Source organism: Egretta garzetta, unplaced genomic scaffold (assembly GCF_000687185.1).
Source record: "Egretta garzetta isolate BGI_Z169 unplaced genomic scaffold, ASM68718v1 scaffold175, whole genome shotgun sequence".
In the NCBI taxonomy this organism is placed as follows: Eukaryota; Metazoa; Chordata; class Aves; order Pelecaniformes; family Ardeidae; genus Egretta; species Egretta garzetta.
The window spans coordinates 2,236,110-2,242,037 of NW_009259860.1; the positions used below are offsets into that span (position 1 = coordinate 2,236,110).

At 37.9% G+C, this 5,928-nt stretch overlaps 1 protein-coding gene across 10 annotated transcripts in view; it reads right to left on the bottom strand.

The window, feature by feature from the left end:
- Positions 1 to 5,928, bottom strand: part of CCDC171 (coiled-coil domain containing 171) — a 165,807-nt gene that overhangs the window by 45,392 nt on the left and 114,487 nt on the right. The gene's annotated exons all lie outside the window — the stretch shown is intronic.

A 5,928-nucleotide genomic window follows, 5' to 3' on the forward strand; every position in this document is an offset into this window, starting at 1 on the left:
CTTCCACGGGCGCGCGGCGTGCGCTCACGCGCCGCGTGCGGCCGCGCACCCCCTCGTCACTCCACGCAGTACAACCATTATCATCCCCCGCCCCCAGGAGACCCCAGCAGTCAGGGCGGGTCCTGAGACAGACGGACGGACAGACAGACGTGCGCACGGACGCGGCGCGTTCGGCGGGCAGGGTCGGTGGCCGCTGAGCAGCAGCGCTGCAGGCGGCGTCTGCTGCCTTGGACAACGACACGCAGCAGCCCGACACTAAAACGTCAACTAAATATATACGAAATGCACACAAATCAATAGAGACGGCGTTTACTAAATACGACCTAAAATAAATTTCTTTTTTTTTTCTTAGAGCCTCCCTCGCCCAAAAGAACTCGCCAAACACGAATTAAAACACATGCCCGTTCACTTTAAATCCCAGATTACTTTTTTGTAACCGCTTACAAAATCAGATTTTTGCAAAATGTTGATTACGAGCGAACACATTTCAAATAATATCACAGCCTTTGAAATTTGCTCTGATTGAAAGAAGTATGCATGTGTAAATCTACTGATCCAAAGAAGAAAAGATTTTATTTTATTCGTTGCTCTGTTCTGTGGGAATAGGGAGCCCTACATTTCCCAAGTTGACCTAAAGAATTCCTGTCAATACCTGTGGCTGCCAAACATATGCACTATGATGCAATTTTTATAACAGGAAAGGTCCTCCACACATTTTTTGCACACATAGTGCACTAGGTTCAGGATATACAGTCCTGTGGAACAAACATACTCTCTAGAGTGTTCTGTCAGCATGTGTAATTCCGGTCAGATGTTAACCTTGCTGAATATAACAAAATGCATTACTTTAAATACACACACACAACACACACACACACACACGCACACACACACGATTTACATTTTTACAGCTTATATATCCCAACTTTTCAATGTCTTTGCTGCCAGTATGCACACAGATAAAAGAAAACATTAATGTGGATTAAGGTACTAAGAATTTATCAACATCAAACCACCAGTGTTTTGCCTTCTACCCTTCTGAACCGTAGTCAATAGATCTAAATATTTTACTGCACCCTGGCCAATTCATTGTTTGATGTTTAAAAACTCACCCAGAATCAAAGAAAATTTATTAAATTTCAGCCCCCAAATGAGATACTATTAGCTTTGAAAGTCAAGTTTAACTGCGATATTGATGATTCTCTTTTTTCTGTGACAAAATTCACAAGGGAAATCCCTATGTCAAAGTACAAAAGCAGATTGCTAATACTAGGGGGAAAAAAACAATGTATAAGCAATGTAGGTATAATACACACACAATACAGACAGTGGAAGTCCTTTTAACCCTGTTAGTTTCAAACTCTCCATTTCAGTATCGGGGCCTGACACTCACTGAACAATAGAATAGAAAAGCCATTTTTTAAAATGGCTGAATTGTGGTAAACATATGCCATGAACACCACCGCACTAGAAAAGTACATACTAGCTTCTCAAAGAGTGTGATATTTGACATGAAGATTCAAAACTAAAAAAAAAAAAACAAAAAACCCCCCACCAAACCCAAAACTTTTTGTGTTTGTAAATACTTAGATGGTAAAGAGTGAATCTCATTATCAACATGCATACTGAGAAACAAAATGAAGCTATAGTTTTCCTTTGAAAAATACTCACATGGGTTCAGGAGAAATTGTAAGAACAGAAGGCTGGGCATATATTGTACAAATGTCATCACAGTGTTTCACTAAAAACAGGCGTTAAGTTGGCTATCTATTCAAGGAATGGGAAGCTGTAACGGCCATGCCTACATGTACTCACATTGGATAGGCCGTACCTATATGAAACCTTAGTTAGGAGTTAATTTCATCACTTTTGGACTATTTGCTTTTTGCGATCCAGAGAGGTAACAATAGGATTTGGGATACTGTGGATTATTTCCTCATTCTCTAAGGAAGTAAGCACAGTACTCACATACACACTTATATCACAGAACTATCAGGCAAAGGTAAAACTGGTAATCCTATTAAAAAAAAAAAAATTTTTTTTTTGGCAGCTTGACAGGGAGGAAAACCATCCTATGTAGTTAAGCTTTACGATGCAAGTTTCAGAGCTTTTTTGTATTTTAATGACACTTTTATTTTTTTTCCTCCACATGAAATCTAAAGCAAGACTATTTTATCTGAGAGGTCTCCTTAGGCTACAGACCTAATGCTATAATCTAAAAAAACTAATCAGCACGTTAGGCTCATTGCAATGATTAAAAATGTCTAAAACTGGTTCAGCTTGCCTATACTCAAAAATGAATAGAGAGAAAAAAAATATAAATATCTAATATATCCAATGCTAGTGAAGATTTTGGCTATTTCTGATTTTGGGAAAGATTATTTTGGCTGAGACCATGAAATGTTGCAAGAGTGATTTTATATGGAGCACAGCAAGTACTGCGACAGGGGGCTGCTAAATATGATCATTAGATTTTTCAGTTAAGCCTTACATAAATACTGTCTGAAAATAGGCAAAATCACAAACAGATCCACACGACTCTACTACAATACCCAAAATGTTTTAAAACAAAGGCACATACTGACTTACGACAGTGTTTAACTTTTTAATTAATTAAGAGAGCAACACAGAAGACAACACTATAGCCACTCAATTTAAAATCAATAAAGTACTGATGAATTCAGATCAAAGCTGAAACTGAATAATAAACTGAAGTTACGTTATTGACTGAAGCAAGGTGTAGAATTTGATGGGCTAATTCTACATGTCCAAAAATGGTATTATAAATTCTCTGCTGGTCAGAGATAACAATAATTTTGTCTACACTCCACTTCTGTGCTCACTTCTTTGTTTTCCCTCTGCACAGTTTGAGCTGGTATGTCCAGTTATGCCAACAGAGACATGCTACTAAATGCTAGCAAGTGTTCACCCCTCCCTAATGTCTTTTCCCAGTTACCATCTGAGTGGCACGACAAACCTGAGATGTTAGTTTATTTGGGGCCTAATTCAGTGCTTTCTTACGGTAAAAAGAAAACAAGATTATTTATAGATATAAACTTCAATATGTAAGCTATGTAGGAGAACCTTTTATAAGTTCAAAGTTCACCAGTTCTACCTAAAAAAATAGTACCTAGAAAGTAAAAGACTTTGGCCTTAGTTTACTTTCATTTCTGACTACTATTGTTAATAGCGTATCATGTGTAATTTAAACAGTGGAACAAAAACTACAATGATGCAGTGATTTGGTGGTAAGTGAATGATTTAGTCTGCTTGACTTTGAGATTACCATACTGCCAAGATAGTGGAAGCTACAAATATGTTACAGAAATCGTTCTAAAAGAGTGTGAGCAAAATGGTTTCTACCACACTCTGCATTCTGCATGTGACCTATAATTAACAAAAACATTTTTAGAACTTTTTAAAATAGGAGGAGGCAGTTTGAACGCAAACCACATCTTCGTCTTAACCACAGTCTTGTAAATAGGTGGCTGATTTAGCTACATAGTGTCCACACCTCCCAGGCAGCATGTAGAATGGAGGCTGTATTGCACAAATCAAGGACATGCACATCTACCAAACATGGTCCTTTGCCTTCTTTAATGAGAAGCACTTTAACAGAAACAAGTTATAAAGTAACTCATTTGAATGGGCAGGCCTTTGTAACAGTGGCACAAATGGTGATGGAACTAAGCAGAATAATAAAAAAGTATGTACACGGGTGGACGGAATTAAGCCGTCATTAACACTTCCTAATTTTTTCATGTTTAGCTATGAATTGTTGATGTTCCTGTACTCTATACTAAATAATACAAGTGAACATACATGAAGGAAATTGCACTAACAGTAGTACTGAATAGTATACTGAATAACGGTAGTTCTTCAAGTAAGTTGCTAAGACAGAAGATCTTTCTAAGGATGTACCCGTATACTGTCATTGCTGAGTATGAGCTCTCTAGAAAACAGTCATCACACCTGAAGAGTTAGCCCTTTAAGGCAATACAGACACCAAAGACTTGCTGAAGGGTTTGGTGCATGTGACATCCAAAGAAGCATATACCACAGCATCCCGTCGGATCCAAGAGACGATCTCTTAATTCTATTAATATCAGTTCCTCATAAACACCAGAGTCTGAGTCTGCCCTGAAAATAAGGAAATCACTCAAAAAGCGTGCATTCATCTTATTGAATGAGGGCCTATATAATCACAGACGCAATGTTTTCCATCAGGAGGTTTCAGGAATCAAGGATCACTCCAGTAGATACACTGCCTGTGACAAGACTGCATGGCTTTAACTGAAGGCACTTTAAATCAAATATCTGAAAACTGGAAAACTATAGCCACAGTTAGAGAGCGAAACAGGTGAGTGATGCAAACTACACCAAATCACAACATGTCGTGCTTAGATAAAATAGTGCTACATAGGAGGGAAAGGGAAGAAGAGCTACATGGTACAGTTGAATGGATACTCGTTACATGGCCATCACAGTTAGGTTTGAGTACTCATTGGAGGTCAGCAGATTGTTGCATAGACTTTCATCAAAAGAAGGAATACATCTTCAATCCCAAGGGTCTCACTGCTGTTGACAGTGGAGGTTTTAAACAGCATTTGCACATACCCTGCTGTCAGTAACCACATGGGAATGTAATTAGGTATACCAAATATTTCACTTAATTGAAAATCTACTAAAAATTTCTGTATTACCATACAGATTTAGTGATTATCCTTTTTGGCTACTGCCATGCAAATTTGTATTTAATTACAATACAAGCCATTTCATAGGTGTTTTTTAAAAGAACATTAATTACTGCACAACAGCATTTGTGTAAAGAGACATATATCTCATAAAATCAATGGTTTGGGTATGCTTGGCTTTTTTGGGGTTTTTTTCTTTCCTTAAAGGCTTGTCAAGATTCTGGAAATTAATTTTCAGAGTAGAATACCATCCCAGGCTTACCTGTAAGTTTAATCCAAGCTTTTTAATATTACTACACATACACACTACACGCTCTGTTGAATAAGATGTTAATTTGATCCAGAGTTGTTTTTTGCAAACATTGACCACTGCACCTAAGCTTCGCTGTAGTTACAGGATGTGCACTATAATACATCCCCTATGAATGGATTTCAGTGACCTTGGGCTGAAAATGAACCTATGTCTGGAGAAAATAACAGTAAATGTATTCAGTAATTCCACAATTCTCCAAACAAGGATTTTTCCTTACTGAAGGCAGTCTGCACAAAAGTATTTGGCCTTTAAAAAAACAAACAACCCCCCCCCCAAAAAACAATAAAGAAGATAAATGCACCCTCAAATTAGTTATTTAGATATGTCTAAACTGAAAACAGTTAAGCACATGGATATGACATTCGGCAATGTCTTATCTTTAGTTTGTCAAGGTTTTTAAATCCCTCTTGAGCTGGAGTACCATTTTTAGCTTGGCTAGGTCAGAATGACACTGAACAATATGAGTGATGACACACTAGACAGCTATATGGACAGAGTTGTCATCAGCAAGCCAGCTGTGCTAACACCTGTATGTCCTGCACAACTGATCTTTAGGAACAAGGATCAAGAAAGTCAGATTACTAGGGGGGGAAACAAAAGTCATTCATAAAACATTGGACTGAAAAGGTGCTAATTTGAGATGGAGGAGGTGACAAAGTAAATCTTTTTACTGCATTTTCTTCTTATCACAGAGAAATAATAGCTTGTTTCCTACTATAAACTCCTTACAGCAGTCATCTAGGATCTTAATATTCTAATTGGGTTTTCTTTGTGATTTTATTCCATGTACACATACCCACTCTTTCAACAGGCTTGCGATAGGGCTGTTTTAGCACAACCAAGGACCACAGCAACGAATAAACCCTGAGCGCACACACACACAAGCAGGCTTCACTCTGTTAAATGTGTCTAAACACACAG